We start from the raw sequence: 20587 nt of genomic DNA, 5'->3' as shown, positions 1-20587 counted from the left end.
AAAATACCTAGGAATAAACCTTAGGAGGCGAAAGACCTGTACTCCAAAAACTAAAAGACACTGATGAAAGAAATTGAAGACAACACAAACAGATGGAAAGATATAATATGTTCTTCAATTTGAAGATTTAGTATTGTTAAAATGACCATACTATACAATGGAATATTGCTCAGCCACAAAAAGGAATGGAATTGTGTCATTTGCAGAGATGTGGATGGGCCTAGAGACTGTCATACAGAGTGAAGTAAGTCAGAAAGAGAAAAACAGATATCGTATATTAATGCATATATGTAGGATCTAGAAAAATGGTATAGGTGATCTTATTTGCAAAGCAGAAATAGAGACACAGATGTAGAGAACAAAAATATGGATACCAAGGGGGAAAAGGGAGGGTGAGATGAATTGGGAGATTGGGATTGACATATACACTAGTATGTATAAAATAGATAACTAATGAGAACCTACTGTATAACACAAGGAACTCTACTTAGTGCTCTGTGGTGGCCTAAACAGGAAGGAAATCCAAAAAAGAGGAGATATATGTATAGGCATTGCTGCTTTGCTATACAGCAGAAACTGACACAGCAGTGTAAAGCAACTATACTCCAATAAAAAAAAAAAATGACTTTGCTACCCAAGGCAATCTACAGATTCAATGCAGTCTTTATCAAAATGCCAATGGCATTTTTCACAGAACAGGAACAAAGAATTTTAAAATTTGTAGGTAAACTAGAAAGACCATGAATAGCCAAAACAATCTTGAGAAAGAAAACCAGAGCTGGAGAAATTACACTCCCTGACTCAGACTATAATACAAAGCTACAGTCAGCAAAAGAGTATAGTATCAGCACAAAAACTGACACATGAATTAATGGGACAGGATAGAGAGCCCAGAAATAAACTCAAACTTATGGTCAATTAATTTATGACAAAGGAGACCAAGAATATACAATGGAGAAATGACAGTCTTTTCAATAAGTGTTGCTTGGAAAACTGGACAGCTACATGTAAAACAATAAAATTAGAACATTCTCTAACACCATATACAAAAATAAACTCAAAATTGATTAAAGACCTAAATGTATGACCAGATACTATAAAACTCCTAGAGGAAAACATAAGCAGAACACTCTTCCACATAAATCACAGTAATATTTTTTTGGATCTGTCTCCTGAAGTAAAGGAAATAAAAGCAAAAATAAACAAATGGGACCTAATTAAACTTAAAAGCTTTTGTACAGTAAAGGGAACCATCAACAAAACAAAAAGAGAACTTACAGAATGGGAGAGAATATTTGAAAATGATATGACTGATAAGGGATTAATATGTAACATATAAACAGCTTATACCACTCAATTTCAAGAAAACAAACAACCCAATTAAAAAATGCAGAAGAACTGAATAGACATTTTTCCGAAAAGGAAATGCAGATGGCCAACAGGCACATGAAAAGATGCTCAACATCACTAATCATCAGGGAAATGCAAATCAAAACCTTAATGAGATATCACCTCATATCCATTAAAATGGCTATCAGCAAAAAGATGACAAATAATAAATGTTGGCAAGGATGTGGAGAAAAGGGAAAGCTCATACATTGTTGCTGGGAATATAAATTGATGCAGCCTCTGTGGAAAACAGTATGGAGGTTTCTCGAAAAACTAAAAATAGACTACCATATGGCCCAGCAATTCTACTCCTCAGTATGTATCCAAAAAATCTAAAACACTAATTCAAAAAGATACATGCACCTCAATGTTCATAGAAGCATTACTTACAATAGCTAAGATCTGGAAGCAACGTTAAGTGTCAATCGACAAATTAATGGATAAAGAAGATATGATATATATATATACACACACACACACACACACACACACACACACAATGGAATACTACTCTGCCATAAAAATAATGAAATTTTGCCATTTACAGCAACATGGACTTGGAGGCCATTATGCTAATGAAATAAGTCAGACAGAGAAAGACAAATACAGCATGATATCACTTATATGTGAAACCTAAAATATACAACAAATTAGTGAATATAACAAAATAAAAGCAGACTCAGATATACAGAGAACAAACTAGTGGTTACCAGTGAGGAAGGGGGAGGGGCAATTTAGGTGTGGGGGAATGGGAGGCACAAACTATTGGGGATAAGATAGGCTCAAGGATGTATTGTATAACATGGAGAATATAGTCAATATTTTCTAATAACTGTAAATGGAAAGATACCTTTAAAAATTGCATACATTTTTTAAAAAAGACATACATGAAAAAATAAAAGAGGGAAAATTAAATATAGTAATTATGTATCTAAAATAACAAAACATGCAAGTAGTATAATACTTGGAAATGAAATGTTAAAATTTTATTATTTGGAGACATTATAATGCTTTAAATAGAAAACTCAAGAGAATCAATGGACCAAATAGTAGATCAATAAGAGAGTTCAGCAATTTTGACTGATAAAAGATTCATAGCAAAAAGACGAGTGTTTATATCAAAAATAACAACCTGGGAAATGTAAAAAAAATACCCAGAATATTTGCCACAGTGACAACTTTAAAATGCATATAAATACCAAAATTGGATCTTTAAACAGAAGTTTTTTAAAAAATCTCCATTATTGTGTATAAGAATATTTTATTACAAGAGAGACCTACATTGTTATAGGATGATTAAATATTGTAAATATGTCAGTTTCCTAAACCAATAAATAAAGGTAATTTATTCAATTCCAGATTTTTAGATAAGCCAGACAAGTTTATTCTAAAATTCATATCAAGTAATAAAGGGTAATAAAAAGCTAATACTAATATTGAAAAATAATAACAAATGACAAAAGACTCAGCTTGTCATATATGGAGACATATTAACAGTCATTTTGTATGGTTCAGTATCAGTTAAATAAGTATATATATAGTTCAAAGTTATAAATACATATATGCTTAGGAGCTTCATATGTAATCAATATGGCATTACAAAATCATAAGTGTTCAGGGAATTTTAAATTAAAGTAGCATCAAGGCAATGCTGTACAACAATTAGATTAGCAAAAAGTAGAATGTGGTATAAGATTAAGAATTGGAGATGGAGTATAGTAACTACTTCAGAAATGTAAGCAGTTGATACAATTTAGAAGAGTATTGCAACCCCATTTAGTAAAATTACGAATCTGAATACACTATATACCAGCAATTCTATTTTCAGTTTTCAGAAACTGGCTTAAATTTTTAAGATGACTCATTGTGACATTGTGAGGACAAAAAGTTGGACATAACATAGTTTTTCATCAATAAGTGATAGGCACACTGCATAACTGTGTATGATGGGTATAATGCAGCAGATAGAAGGACTGAGTTAGAGCAACAGAGAGTACCATTCACAGATATCAACAATAAAACTTTGAAAGTGCAGTTTATAACACAATATAATTTATGCAAATTAAAAAACACATATACAGCAAAACAAACTAGTTTTTAAGAATATACCATGAGACATCTATGCACACTTTAATTGATACATACATGTAAATCTTGATCTCTGATGGATGTATTAATATAGATATGTGTATATGTATACATATACTTGATAATATATATAGGTATATAAGCTTGATTAGAGTACAATTATGCATTTACTTTCTGTAAAGTGAAAATATAATTGATTAGTCTCTGACAGTGATATATATCAATCCAAATTATGGTTGAACAAACACTTCTCCAAGTTAAGCATCCCCTCTGCCTTTCAAATTTAGTAACTAATTCAGTATTTATTCATAAACTCTCATATGTGAAAAATGTTTTCACACATGAATATGCTTTCTACTTGAGTCAAACAAACTGAAATATTTATTAAAATTATTCCAGGCCCCAGTCTCAGACATAGTGAATCACAATATCTAAATTGGGACCCAGGAACCTATCTACTTTAAAAGCATCCCAGGTGACTGGTAAGCTGCCAAGTTTGGACAACAGGTGTTTACAAGTGTTTCTATTAAAAGTTCCAAACTGGGGCTTCCCTGGTGACGCAGTGGTTGAGAGCCCGCCTGCCGATGCAGAGGACTCGGGTTCGTGCCCTGGTCTGGGAAGATCCCACATGCCGCGGAGCGGCTGGGCCCGTGAGCCATGGCCGCTGAGCCTGCGCATCCGGAGCCTGTGCTCCGCAATGGGAGAGGCCACAAAAAAAAGTTCCAAACTGTGACAAAAACGATAGAAATAATATTTCCATTATGAAAAAATTGTGTCATTTGTTTTCATTATAACTGTTAATTTGTATTGAAATTAAGTATATCTTGAATAAAAATATTAGAAAAGTTAGTAATATTTGAACATGTATTTAATGTCACTCATATCTAGTATATCTATTACATTTTAATTTGAATTATATAGTTTTTTTATTATCTAAGAATAAAACATTTTTCTTTGTGGAGGGTTATGTTTAAGGGAAAGACACATTGGCAGTTTTATTAAGCAAAGTTGAAATAGCCTCAGGGAAAAAAAGATTTCTCCTGAAGTTAGGCACTTTAGCTTTTTGTGTCAAATTTTCAAGAATGAATAATTGCCAATTATTTTTCTTCTAGTCTTCAACCAGCTTCATGTTTAAAACACACACACAGCACACATACACATTTTCTGTTTCAGAGGAGAGGAAAGTTCAAGGTCAAATGGTAATTTTGCCTCTAAACAATGTACACATGTGTTTTTAAACCTGATCTAATATGGGTTGTTAATAGGAAAAAAATGTTTGCCATAGATGAAAAACTTATATAACAAAAAGAATAAATTATTAGTCAAAATTTGAGAGTTGGCTTGAATAAGTATACATTGTTAAAGATATGTCATTTTGCAATAATTTTGACTTTTTAATAATAGAAAAGTTTAATGAAAGGCATACAAGTGTATTAAAAATACAAAGAGAAACTAGCAAAAGAAGACTGTATATGATTTATGGGTATTTTATAAGTAAAATACGAAAAAATCTAATAAACACAGAAATTCATATTTTGCTCAAAGAATTCAGGGAATTAAGTAAACATCTTAATGTTACTACCCTAGTAAATGAATATATGATCTTGGGTAGGCCCTTAAAAAGTTTCACTGGGAAAAAAGTAGAGAAAGTATAAGTTATTTTGATCATTCATTCCTTCTACTGATATATGCTGAGTATATATTAGCTTCCATGACTGTATGAGATCAGCAACCACAAAGAGGAAGAGATAGAAATCCTGCCAACAAGGGCCTCACAGACAAATGGGGAAGAGTTACTGATAAGGAAGTCATACATAATAATGATTGTATTAATTAATACTTGTAATAAAAGGAATAATTACACGTTGTGCAAAGAGTGATTACAGAGGCATAAACATGGGCACATATCAAATGGCACTTGACTCTGGGTTGTAGATGACATTAGGGAAGGATTTCTAGACAAGGTAATATTTGATTCATGCTATTGAAACTAAATAGAGTTTTGTAACAAGACCAAAGAACAAAACATATTTAAGATTAAAAAGAACATATATAAACAAAAGTAAGTGAGAAATGTCATGGGAAATTTGAGGAACTACATGAAGTCCATTACAGATACAAGCAAAGTACTTATGTCCATGAAGGATGTCTTATTTTCTACCTGCAGCACTTAGTAGTGTTGCCAAAATATGCCCTTGGTAATGGGAAAATAAGTTAAAGCATACCCAGGAAGACTACAGTGTGCAGATGTATTGAAAAAGTAGAGACTATGAGGAAGTAAAGGCTCAAATTCTGCTCTGCTATAGATTAATCCCACAAAGTAATGGAAAATCAGTAAGCACGCACCCTCAAAGAAAAGAAAGAAAATAAATAAGCCCCATCTATTGATAGCATGAGAAGCAAACACAGACAGAGCTTCATCTTACCCTGAATAAAAACAGGTTCCTAAACCATGGTCTCATTTCCCTTGAGCCCTACATGGGCAGTCCTCTTCGTGTTTTCTTTGTCCACGAAGAAAGTCGTTTGTGTTTATGTGTATTTTTAACATTAACTCCTGTTTTTGAGGTAACCTCAATAAATCTGTTTCTTACTGCCATGAAACGTAAATAAGATAAGAGGTATGGTTCAGAGGATGAGTGAAAGTTTTCAAACCAGACAAACATGAAATTGTATGTCAACTCTTACAAATATTGATTTTTGGCTTTGGCCATGTAATCTTTCAGAGCCTAGTTTTATACTTTGCAAAATGGGGAGAGGGACTTCCCTGGTGGGGCAATGGTTAAAAATCTGCCTGCCTATGCAGGGGACACAGATTCGATTCCTGGTCTAGGAAGATCCCACATGCCACAGAGCAGCTAATCCTGTATGCCCCAACTACTGAGCCTGTGTGTGTTCTAGAGCCTGTGAGCCACAAATACTGAGCCCGTGTGCCACAACTACTGAAGTCTGTGTGCCTTACAGTCAGTGCTTCACAACAAGAGAGACCACCGCAATGAGGAGCCCGTGCACTGCAACGAAGAGTAACCCCCGCTCGCCACAACTAGAGAAAGCCTGCGTGCAACAACAAACAAGGGGATAATAATATGCATTTTCATAAATTTCTTATCATCAGTGATTTTATTAGTCTTGATAGGAAGCATGCAATAAGCTAGTAATAAATGTTATTCAGTATTGTTCAATTAACAGTAATTATTATTGAAGCAATAAATGAGCTGGGATAGAGAAGATATCTATATTCAAGCCCCAGAGAAAAATCACTAATCTTATCTTTTTTATTCAATGTATTTGTCAATGTCTTAGTAGAGATTTAGATGGCATGCTTATCAAATTTGCCAATCACATAAAGCTAGTCACACCAGTTAATACTGAAGAATAATTAAGTTTTCAGAAAGATATTGAAGCAGCCTAACAATGAAAAATTAAAGTCACGTGTTTGGAATTATTTTCTTAAAGTAAAGGAAAGTTTTCAGTACTGACAAAAATTTTAAAACTCTTTAAACAAGTTATTTGCTAGAAAATGATCTTACGAAAATAACATAGGCTTGCAAGAATATATGTACATAGATGCTTACTACAGTGCTATTTAAAACCATGAAAAACTAGAGAAAAGCTAAAAGTCCATTAACTAGGAAAGTCTTAAATTCATTATGATACACCTATATTATGTAGTGGTAGACAGCTGTTAAAAGGATGAGGGTGGCCTTTCTGTAGAAAGGAAGTATTGTGCAATATTGAAGAACAAAGTTCTCTGGAGCTAGATTACCTGGGATAGAATCTCAGCTAGTGATCATGTGCTAGTTACTTAATCTCTCTGTACTTCCGTTTTCTCATCTGTAAAATGGGAATAACAGACCTACCTCATAAGGTTGTTGTGATACTTATATCAGTGAATATATATAAAACTTTTAGCATAGCACCTGTAATATAGTAAATGATATATGCCCATTCTCATTTATTAATAGTGTTAGTATGGAAAATGTTCACAATATACAAAGTTAAAAAAAATGCTGAAAGCTATCTATAAGTCGACTTCCTTTGTGTTTAAAATAAAAATTAAGTAATTTCACTTATATGTAGAAATAAGTAAAAATATAGAATTAGATAAGACTGGAAATGGAGAGTTAAATGTAAATAAAATATAGATACAGATATGAAATTACAATTAGAGGGAGAGAGAGAGAAAGAGGAAGAGACAGAGGAGGAGGAGCAGGAGGAGAAGGGTGAGAAGTGGGTGGGAGATAGGAAGAGTAGAAGAAAGAAGAGAGCAAGAGAGATTAATGACCAGAAGTCATTACAATGTCCATAACAGGAATTTTTAAAAAACTCTTTCTGCATATTAGAGTCCTCTGGAATTCTTTCAAACTAGAGTAAAAATATGTGTAATGTAAGGATGACTTTATATTTTTTGGATAAAAGTTAAAGGTGAAAACATTTGGTGACACTTAAGCAAACAGGAAAGTACAAGGAAACAAGAAGCATTACATGAGTGTTATAGTTTTCATAGGGAAACCAATACATACAAGCAGAATTATCTTATATTTTTTACAAAAAAGTATCTTTAAAACATTTTTCTGTTGAGAATGCAGGGTAGCTGGGAACATGCAATTACATTACTCGTAAATATGAGTTCTTTATGTTAAAGAAATATTTATGAAAAATCTAGTTTTATTTTTCCCTTTTTATTTACTTCTTATTGCACATATTCTAAAATTAAAATAAGCTTGGCAAAACATATAAATTTTCACAAAGAACCTTTAATGTTTCTTAATTCACTTCATAATGAAGTGAAACATGGTTAATGTGTTCTGGTTCTTTCTACTAATATGTTCGTTTGTGTAGGTGATCCTCAGACTTAATATGAAAGGTGACTATGTCAAAATACTGAAGAAAAACAGTTAAATGATCATTACAGGTCACTTAGAGTATAATTAGCATTAATGCCACTCACAGATTAGAGACCTCTGGCAGTTACCTATATCTGATCAAAATCTATTTTGTCACTTTGACATTGGAGAAATTAAAAAATCTGCTGAAAATTTAGCCACAGAGAAGAAACCCATTTTTACTTGGTCAATACATATCACTGGATTCAGTGGGGTTTGAGAAATGACAGTGACACCCACCATAATCAGCTATTTGTGTACTCAGCCAGATGTCCCATGTGCAAACTGATGGCATGCATTTCAGCTTTTCAGTTAGGAGAACTATTTATTCTGCTGTGTAAATCAGACAAGTCAAATATGGTATGGCACAAGAGCAAATTGTAGTTCATAGTTTATCTTCATAGGAATTATTGAAAGGGAAAAGTCATTTTCTTTTTGGTAAAAAGTAAATTTGATTGTACTGTAACTGGAAAGTAATAGTATGCATGAAATGATTATGCTCCAATACAAATTAAGCAACAGGGGGCCAATGAAAGGCTGTGTATGCTATAGAGGAGGTTAAACACTAAACTCACAGATGAAAACATTAAATTTGTAAGCATATGTAAAAATAGTCATTATTACTACTTGTAACTGTATCATCTTCTAGGTAGAATATACTGAATTAATAAAACTGTAAATTCCAACTTGGTTTTCCATAACAATATAAGAAATTAACAGCATAATCTGGTAAAATATTACAAATTTAAGAATCTAAAGATGTTCTATGAAAAATAGCACATTCTATTTTAAAAGCACTAATTATAGGTTGCCGGTTAAGTCATTTAATATTCTGAGATTTCAAGGGTCTTTAACTGAATAGTGTGAAATACTGCCCATGCTCACAGTTGAAGTGTACTAGTACATACAAAAGTGTACCAGAATAGAGAAATAACTGTATATTGTATTTTCACTCCTTTTCAGACTATCAATGGGTAATATTTTTCATTTAACTTCCCAGTCTTTGCTATGGATATTTCCCCATAAAAAGTCATCTTTGGAATTTCTAATAAATGTGTGTAATAAAATGAAATCCTGCCTATTCTTCAATATAAATACTTCCACTATATCTCTGCAGGTAAGGTAAATCTTCCTCCTAATTTTATTTTTTTCTTGCAATGTAGGTAAAATGTCTGATACTTTATAAGGAATAGTTACTCTCATAAAGCTAAAAATTCAATAACAGAACCCAGGACATTTTCTCATACAATTTTCTGAATAGAAGACAGAATTTAAATTATAAAATCCTCATTACTAGAATTTCAGAGGGGGCAAATTCTTATTTGATTTTTGGACCTGGAAACTTAGATAATTTATTTATGCTTGTATATTTCATTTCATTTATAAGTTTCACACAGTTCATTGTAGTTTCAGATAGAGCATAGGAAAATGCAACTTTTCAGAATGCTACAATGAAATAAACTCAAACTCATCCAGAGCTCTCAATTTATTTATTTTATTTTTTCATTTAAAAATTAGCTTACTTATTATTATTATTTTTTTTTATTTTAGCAAACAGAAGTCCTTAGTACAAGCCAAAGTGTAGGTTTGCATCTGGGCAAATAAAACCCAGTCATGACTCTGTCTTACAGCAATTTGTAGTCTGGATCCACTGTCCTCCATCATAGGAAATGAACATTCAACCTACATATCCTCATTTATTCACACAACCATTCTTCATTTTTATATTTGGAAAATAAAAAATAATGATCCTTATTAACTAATGTGCTGCACTCTATGTATCAGGTTCTGTGCTAAGGATTTCACAAATAAATTATTTTAATATTGCAACTCTATTGTCCTAACTATATATATAAAAAAGAACCTCAGAATATTTTAAATCATTTACCCAGGAATACATAGTTAATGGATACAAGGAGAAGTTGTACATATTTTACTTAAGAAATTCTATAGACTGAAGAGTACAGTAGAATTTTCCAAGTCTAGTCATAAGAAACCTAGACCCTGGTTCCTAGAAATATTCTATGGGGGGGGGGGAAATGTGTTAATCCCCAAATAATTTCTGGAAATACACATAATTCCCTCTTCATACACAATTTATTTTAGTATTCATAAAGCTGTGGGAATATTGCACTAAAAAAGACTGCTTGAATTCTTTTCAAATCCACTCTAAAACCCATTTTTTTATGTCAAATACACATTAATATTCCCTGACACTTGTAATACACAGAAAACATTTAGATAAGCATTAATCTACAGGAATAGTTAAGATTGTGAACTCTCATTATGAAAAATGAGAACAGAACAAAGAAAACCAGCTATATTCACTACATAAGTCTAAAAATAAGAAACCTATAAATTCATTGGACAATGAATATTTTCCTGAGCCTTCTAGTTTAAAATGTCTTGATAAAATTTTGTGAGAGTTAAAAACAAGCAAACCAACAAACCAACAAACAAAACTTTATCACTATTTGCTGTGGTCTATTTAACTGTGGTCGGTTATATAACCTTACACCCTCTTTCGATATCAAGGACGTTGTCTTGTAGTGGTCAGCTTTTAATTACTAGAGTTAATAAAGGAAAGTGTGCAGTTGGTCAATTAGCAATCTATCATAACTACCAAAAAAAATTTAAGTAACTCGTACCTCAAATAGAGATCAAAAGATCTGTCATATTTGTATAAAGGAAACTGAGCCTTTTTGTGTTACTTTAATTTCATTATCATACCCAGGATTATTGATCTGATGGTGCTCAGAAACTTCTATATGTCTATCTGTTACTTTAACATTTTATCAGGTAGTAAGTAAGGATCAAACACCGGATGACACTGAAGAGTCTTGTGAAATAATGACAAAGAAAATGAACTCATTATCCCCATTTCAAAAGGTAAGATTTAATCATTTATCAGGTCTAAAATGATAGTGCCCACTAAAAAAAAAAAAAAAAAAAATCTTTCCTAACTAACTCACTGTCTTTAGGCTCAATCACTCCACAAGTTTAGTAGGATTAGTATCATTCTTTATTCCTTCAAGAGCAAGTTAACCAAGTTTATTTCTCATTACTCTTTTCTGAAGAGACCTAATAGCAGGACATTTCTTTCTAAATTTTTGTAGATTGTTGTGTTTCTATTTCTCCATCACACTCTCTCTTTCTCATAGGCTAAAATGTATGGTTTTCCAATTTCTTGCTCTTGTGCAATCATTTGCCTCTAGTCTACACTAAAATGAAATGGAAGCAAGGCTTGAAAAATTATTCTTCATTGTCTCAAACATCCTTGCTTTAAAATTTAAGAGAGGAGTGGGCATGGAAACTGTGCAGCAAGGGCAAAGGTTGATTCATAGGGCTCCTCCGTGCCTTGAGCACTCCTGGCCCTGCAATGACCATGCCCTGCCTGATTTCAGATACCCAGACTCCACATTTACTTTCACCTACATTGGCTGACCCAAAAGATGGACATGTCTAAAATATCTTGAGGAGGACCTTCAAGACATCAGAGGAGTAAGACGTGGACATCAACTTCCTCCCCACAAAAACATCAAAACTACGTCTACATGTAGAACAACTCCTACAGAACTCCCACTGAATGCTGGCAGAAGACCTCAGACTTCCCAAAAGCCGTATGGCTGAAAGGGTCTTGGTTCTACAGCTGGTGTCAGGCCTGAGTCTCTGAGGTGGGAGAGCTGAGTTCAGGACATTGGACCACCAGAGAGCTCCTGGCCCCACATAATATCAATCAGGAAGAGCTCCCCCAGAGATCTCCATCTCAAGGCTAATACCCAGCTCCACTCATTGACCAGCAAGCTCCAGTGCTGTACACCCATGCCAGATAACTAACAAGACAGGAACATAACACCACCCATTAACAGAGAGGCTGGTAAAATCATACTAAGTTCACAGGCATCCCAAAACACACAACCAGAAGTGGCCATGCCCATGAGAAAGACAAGATCCAGCCTCATCTACCAGAACACAGGCACCAGTCCTCTCCACCAGGAAGCCTACACAACCCACTGAACCAACCTTAACAACTGGGGGCAGACAATAAAAACAATGAGAACTACGAACCTGTAGTCTGCAAAAAAGAGACCCCACACAGTAAGTTAAGCAAAATGAGAAGAAACAGAAATATGCAGCAGATGAAGGAGCAAAGTAAAAACCCAACAAACCAAACAAATTAAGAGGAAATAGGTAGTCTACCTAAAAAAGAATTCAGAGTAATGATAGTAAACATGATATGAAATCTTGGAAATAGAATGGAGAAAATATAAGAAATGATTAACAAGGATCTAGAACAGCTAAAGAGCAAACAAACAATAATGAACAACACAATAAATGAAATTAAAAATTCTCTAGAAGGAATCAAAAGCAGAATAACTGAGGCAAAAGAATGGATAAGTGACATGGAAGATAAAATAGTGGAAATAACTACCACAGAGCAGAATAAAGAAAAAAGAATGAAAAGAGTTGAGGACAGTCTCAGAGACCAACAGGCTGTGGGAAAACATTAAACACACCAACATTTGAATTATAGTGGACTCAGAAGAAGAAGAGAAAAAGAAAGGGACTGAGAAAATATTTGAAGAGATTATAGTTGAAAACTTCTCTAACATGGGAAAGAAAATAGTTAATCAAGTCCAGAAAGTGCAGAGAGTCCCATACAGGATAAATCCAAGGAGAAACATGCCAAGACACATATTAATCAAACAATCAAAAATTAAATAAAGAAAAAAATGTTAAAAACAGCAAGTGAGAGGGTAGACAGCAGAAACAAGAAGAACTACAATCCTGCAGCCTGTGGAACAAAAACCACATTCACAGAAAGATAGAAAAGATGAAAACACAGAGGGCTATGCACCAGATGAAAGAACAAGATAAAACCCCAGAAAAACAACTAAATTAAGTGTATATAGGCAACTTTCCAGAAAAAAAATTCAGAATAATGATAGTGAAGATGATCCAGGACCTCGGAAAAAAATGGAGTCAAAGATAGAGAAGAGGCAAGAAATGTTTAACAAACAACTAAAAGAATTAAAGAACAAACAAACAGAGATGAACAATACAATAACTGAAATGAAAACTACACTAGTAGGAATCAATAACAGAATAAATGATGCTGAAGAACGGATAAGTGACCTGGAAGACAGAATAGGGGAATTCACAACTGCTGAACAGAATAAAGAAAAAAGAATGAAAAGAAATGAAGAGAGCCTAAGAGACCTCTGGGAAAACATTAAACACAACAACATTTGCATTATAGGGGTCCCAAAAGGAGAAGAGAGAGAGGAAGGACCAGAGAAAATATTTGAAGAGATTATAGTTGAAAACTTCCCTAACATGGGAAAGGAAATAGCCACCCAAGTCCAGGGAGCTCAGAGAGTCCCATACAGGATAAACCCAAGGAGAAATATGCCAAGACACATAATAATCAAACTGGCAAAAATTAAAGACAAAGAAAAATTATTGAAAAGAGCAAGGAAAAAATGACAAATATCATACAAGGGAACTCCCATAAGGTTAACAGCTGATTTATCAGCAGAAACTCTACAAGCCAGAAGTGAGTGACATGATATACTTAAAGTGATGAAAGGGAAGAACCTACAACCAAGATTACTCTACCCAACAAGGATCTCATTCAGATCCAATGGAGAAATCAAAAGCTTTACAGCCAAGCAGAAGTTAAGAGAATTCAGCACCACAAAACCAGCTCTACAACAAGTACTAAAGGAACTTCTCTAAGTAGAAAACACAAGAGAAGAAAAGAACCTACAAAAACAAACCCAAAACCATTAAGAAAATGGTCATAGGAACATATAGATAATTATCTTAAACATGATTGGATTAAATGCTCCAACCAAAAGACACAGGTTTGCAGAATGGATACAAAAACAAGAACCATATATATGCTGTCTACAAGAAATCCACTTCAGACCTAGGAACACATACAGGCTGAAAGTGAGGGAATGGAAAAAGATATTCCATGCAAATGGAAATCAAAAGAAAGCTTGAGTAGCAATACTCATATCAGATAAATAGACTTTAAAATAAAGAATGTTACAAGAGACAAGGAAGGACACTACATACTGATCAAGGGATCAATCCAAGAAGAAGATATAACAGTTATAAATATATATGCACCCAAAATAGGAGCACCTCAATATATAAGGCAACTGCTAACATCTGTAATAGAGGAAATCGACAGTTACACAATAATAGTGGGGAACATTAACACCCCACTTTCACCAATGGACATATCCTTCAAAATGAAGATAAATAAGGAAACAGAAGCTTTAAATAACACAATAGAACAGATAGATTTAATTGGTATTTATAGGACATTCCATCCAAAAGCAGCAGATTACACTTTCTTCTCAAGTGTGCATGGAACATTCTCCAGGATAGATCACATCTTGGGTAACAAATCAAGCCTCAGTAAATTTAAGAAAATTGAAAGCATAAAAAGCCTCTTTTCTAACCACAATGCTATGAGATTAGAAATGAACTACAGGGGAAAAAACCATAAAAAACACAAACACATGGAGCCTAAAAAATATGTTACCCAATCACAAAGAGATCACTGAAGAAATCAAAGAGAAAATTTAAAAAAATACCTAGAGACAAATGACAATGAAATTATGATGATCCAAAACCTATGTGATGCAGCAGAAGAAATTCTAAGAGGGAAGTTTATAGCTATACTAGCCTACCTCAAGAAACAAGAAAAATCTCAAGTAAACAATCTAATCTTACACCAAAAGGAACTAGAGAAATAAGAACAAACAAAATCCAAAGTTAGCAGAAGGAAAGAAATCATAAAGATCAGAGCAGAAATAAATGAAATAGAAACAAAGAAAACAATAGCAAAGATCAATAAAAATAAAAACTTGTTCCTTGAGAAGATAAACAAAATTGATAAACCATTAATCAGACTCATCAAGAAAAAGAAAGAGAGGACTCAAATCAATAAAATTAAAAATGTAAAAGGAGAATTTACAACAGAAACCACAGAAATACAAAGCACCCTAACAGACTACTACAAGCAACTCTGGGCCAATAAAATGGACAACCTGAAAGAAATGGACAAATTCTTACAAGGGTATAAACTTCTAAGAGTAAACCAGTCAGAAATAGAAAATATGAACAAACCAATCACAAGTAATGAAATTGAAATTGTGATTAAAAATCATCTAACAAAAAAATGTCCAGGACCAGATGGCTTCACAGGTGAATTCTATCAAACATTTAGAGAAAAACTAACACCCATCCTACTCAAACTCTTCCAAAAAATTGTGGAGGAAGGAACACTCCCAAACTCATTCTAGGAGACCACAATCACCCTGATACCAAAACTAGACAAAGATAGAACAAAAAAAGAAAATTACAGGCCAATAACACTGATTAATATAGATGCAATAATCCTCAACCAAATACTACCAAATAGAATCCAACAACACATTAAAAGGATGATACACCATGATCAAGTGGGATTTATCCCAGAGAAGCAAGGATTCTTCGATATATGCAAATCAATCAACGTGATACACCATATTAACAAATTGAAGAAGAAAAACCATACGATCATCTCGATAGATGCAGAAAAAGTTTTGACAAAATTCAACACCCATTTGTGATCAAAACTCTCCAGAAAGTGGACATAGAGGGAAGCTACCTCAATGTAATAAAGGCCACATACAACAAACCCACAGCAAACATCATTCTCAATGGTGAAAAACTGAAAGCATTTCCTCTAAGATAAGGAAAAATACAAGGATGTCCCTTCTCACCATTATTATTCAACATAGCTCTGGAAGTCCTAGCAATGTCAATCAGAGAAGAAAAAGAAATAAAAGGAATACAAATTGGAAAAGAAGAAGTAAAACTGTCACTGTTTGCAGATGACATGATACTATACATGTAGAATGCTAAAGAGGCCACCAGAAAACTACTAGAGCTAATCAATGAATATGGTAAAGTTGCAGCATACAAAATTAATGCACAGAAATCTCTTTCATTCCTATATAGCAATGATGAATTATCTGCAAGAGAAATTAAGGAAACACTCTAATTTACCAATGCAACAAAAGAATAAAATACCTAGGAATAAACCTACCTAGGGAGAGCAAAGAACTGTGTGTAGAAAATTATAAGACACTGAAGAAAGAAATTAAAGATAATACCATCAGAAAGAGAGATACACCATATTCTTGGATTGGAAGAATCAACATTGTGAAAATGACTATATTACCCAAAGCAATCTCCAGATTCACTGCAATCCCCATAAAATTACCAATGGCATTTTATACAGAACTAGAACAAAAACTCTTAAAATTTGCATGGAGACACAAAAGGCCCTGAATAGGCAAAGCAGTCTTAAGGGAAAAAGTGGGGCTGGAGGAATCAGACTCCATGACTTCAGTCTGTACTACAAAGCTACAGCAATCAAGACAATATGGTACTGGCACAAAAATAGAAATATAAATCAGTGGAACAAGATAGAAAGCCCAGAGATAAACGCACACGTGTATGGTCAGCTAATCTATGACAAAGGAGGCAAGGATGTACAATGGAGAAAAGACCATCTCTTCAATAAGTGGTGCTGAGAAAACTGGACAGCTACATGTAAAAGAATGAAATTAGAACACTCTCTAACACCATACACAAAAACATATTCAAAATGGATTAGAGACCTAAATGTAAGACTGGACACTATAAAACTCTTAGAGGAAAACATAGGAAGAACACTCTTTGACATAAATCACAGCAAGATCTTTTTTGATCCACCTCCTAGAGTAATGGAAATAAAAACAAGAATAAACAAATGAGACCTAATGAACTTCAAAGCTTTGCACAGCAAAGGGCCATAAACAAGATGGAAAGACAACTCTCAGAATGGGAGAAAATATTTGCAAATGAATCAATGGACAAAGGATTAATCTCCAAAATATATAAATAGCTCATGAAGCTCAATATGCAAAAAGCAAACAACCCAATCCAAAAACGGGCAGAAGACCTAAATAGACATTTTTCTAAAGAAGACATACAGATGGCCAAGAAGCACATGAAAAGCTGCTCAACATCATTAATTATTAGAGAAATTCAAATTAAAACTACAATGAGGTACCACCTCACATCAGTTAGAATAGGCATTGCCAGACAATCTACAAACAACAAATACTGAAGGCACTGTGGAGAGAAAGGAACCCTCTTGCACTGTTGGTGGGAATGTAAATTGACACGGCCACTATGGAGAACAGTATGGAGGTTCGTTAAAAATCTAAAAATGGAATTACCATATGATACAGCAATCCCACTACTAGGTATATGCCCGGAGAAAACCATAATTCAAAAAGATACATGGAACCCAATGTTCATTGCAGCCCTGTTTACAATAGCCAAGTCAGGGAAGCAGCCTAAATGTCCATCAACAGATGAATGGATAAAGAAGATGTGGTACATATACACAATGGACTATTACTTGGCCTCGCAGGGCAATAACGCCTATTAAAGGAAAGTCTCTGGGGATGAAGACGCTGTCTCACTATCCATCTATGGTTGCTGAGGTTGCCTTCTTGGGTATTAAACAATGTGTTTCCGCCTTTGCAATGTTGCCGGAAAAACTTGTAGTTCCCTATACTAAAGAGCAAATAGAAATCTTAACTGCTACCACCTCTGAGTGGTCTATACTTATTTATACCTTTTCTGGAATTATTGATAACCATTTGCCCAAGAGTGAAATTTTGAAATTCATTATCCAGCAACCTGTCATTTTTCCAAGGGTCACTGTAGAGCGACCACTAAATGATGCCCTGACCATTTATACGGACGGATCGGGGTCCGGAGGGGGGGCTTATATGGTTCAGGGTCAGCATCCTGTCGTTATAGGCTATCGACCTGATGCTCCTCAAGTGGTGGAATGTCATGTGGTTTTGGAAGTTTTTCAACGATTTCAAGAACCTTTTGGTTTGATCTCTGATTCATTGTGCGTGGTTGATGCGGTGGAGCATCTCGGGGTGACCCCCCATGTTCGATCGTCCAGCACAGTGGCATCCTTGTTGGCCGGGGTGGGGTTTCGGATGTTGCGCCGCCAACACCCCTTTTGTGTTGCCCATGTACGGGCTCATTCCCTGTTGCCTGGTCCAATGGCGGGGGCCGGTGAGCGGGTTGGTGTGGCAACGCGTGTTTTCTTATCCTTGGATCAACAGCAGCAGGCGCGAGCGTTTCATGAGCTGTATCATGTATCCTCTGCTGTGTTGAGGGGGAAGTTCTTCATTACTGGAGCCGAGGCCAGACATGTGATCTAGAGACTGTCATATATAGTGAAGTAAGTCAGAAAAAGGAAAGCAAATATTGTATATTAATGCATATATATGTAATCTTGAAAAGTAGTACAGATGAAGCGGTTTCCAGGGCAGAAATTGAGACAGAGATATAGAGAACAAACATATGGACATCAAGGGGGGAAGCGGCAGGGGATGGGGGTGGTGGTGTGATAAATTGGGCGATTGGGATTGACATGTATACACTGAGCATATAAAATTGATGACTAATAAGAACCTGCTGTATAAAAAATAAATAAAATAAAATTCAAAAATAATTTCCTCTTTATCATGTATGCCAATGGTAATTAATCAAATATAACAAATATAACATATATTTATTATATAAAATTTAAAAAAGCAGCAAGGGAAAAGCAACAAATAACATACAAGTGAATCCCCATAAGGTTAACAGCTGATCTTTCAGGAGAAACTCTGCAAGTCAGAAGCGAGTGGCAGTACAAATTAACAGTGATGAAAGGGAAAAACCTCCAACCAAGATGACTCTACCCAGGAAGAATCTCATTCAGAATTGATGGAGAAATTAAAACATTTACAGGCAAACCAAAGCTAAGAGAATTCAGCACCACCAAACCAGCTTTACAATAAATCCTAAAGGAACGTCTCTAGGCAGGAAACACAAGAGAAGGAAAAGACCTACAATTACAAACCCAAAACATTTAAGAAAATGGTAATAGGAACTTACATATTGATAATTACCTTAAATATAAATGTATTAAATGCTCCACCCAAAAGACATAGACTCGCTGAGTGGATAAAAACACAAGACATGGATATATGCTGCCTATGAGAGACCCACTTCAGACCAAGGGACACATACAGACTGAAAGTGAAGGGATGGAAAAAGATATTCCATGCAAATGGAAATCAAAAGAAAGCTGGAACAGTAATTCTCATATCACACAAAACAAACTTTAAAATAAAGACTATTACAAGAGACAAAGAAGGACACTGTATAATGATCAAGGGAACAATCCAAGAAGAAGATATAACAAGTGTAAATATTTATGCACCCAACACAGGAGCACTTCAATACATAAGGCAAAGGCTAATAACCATAAAAGGGGAAATCAACAGTAACACAATCATAGTAGGGGACTTTAACACCCCACTTTCCCCAATGGACAGATCATACAAAATGAAAATAAATAAGGAAACACAAGCTTTAAATGACACATTAAACAAGATGGACTTGATATCTATAAGACATTCCATCCAAAAACAACATAATATACTTTTTTCTCAAGTGCTCATAGAACATCCTTCAGGATAGATCATATCTTGTGTCAAACATCAAGCCTCAGTAATTTAAGAAAATTGAAATCATATCAAGTATCTTTTCCAGCAATAATTCTATGAGACTAGATATCAATTAGAGGAAAAAAACTGTAAAAAAGATACAAACACAGGGAAGCTAAACAATACACTACTAAATAATCAAGAGATCACTGAATAAATCAAAAAGGAAATCAAAAAAATACCTAGAAACAAATTATAATGAAAACATGATGAATGAATACCTATAGGATGCAGCAAAAGCAGTTCTAAGACAGAAGTTTATAGCAAAACAATCCCACCTTAGGAAACAAGAAAAACCTCAAAAAAACAACCTAATCTTACACCTAAAGCCATTAGAGAGAAAAGAACAAAAAAACCCTTAAAATTAGCAGAAGGAAGGAAACCATAAAAAACAGGTCAGAAATAAATGAAAAAGAAATGAAGGAAATGATAGCAAAGGTGAATAAACTAAAAGCTGGTTCTTTGAGAAGTTAAACAAAATTGATAAACCATTAGCCAGAGTCATCAAGAAAAAAAGGGAAATGACTCAAATCAACAGAATTAGAAATGAAAAAGGAGAAGTAACCACTGACACTGCAGAAATACAAGGCT

This window comes from Neophocaena asiaeorientalis, unplaced genomic scaffold (genome assembly GCF_003031525.2).
Source record: "Neophocaena asiaeorientalis asiaeorientalis breed wild unplaced genomic scaffold, Neophocaena_asiaeorientalis_V1.1 scaffold367, whole genome shotgun sequence".
NCBI classification, from domain to species: domain Eukaryota; kingdom Metazoa; phylum Chordata; class Mammalia; order Artiodactyla; family Phocoenidae; genus Neophocaena; species Neophocaena asiaeorientalis.
This window is presented reverse-complemented; position numbering follows the sequence as displayed.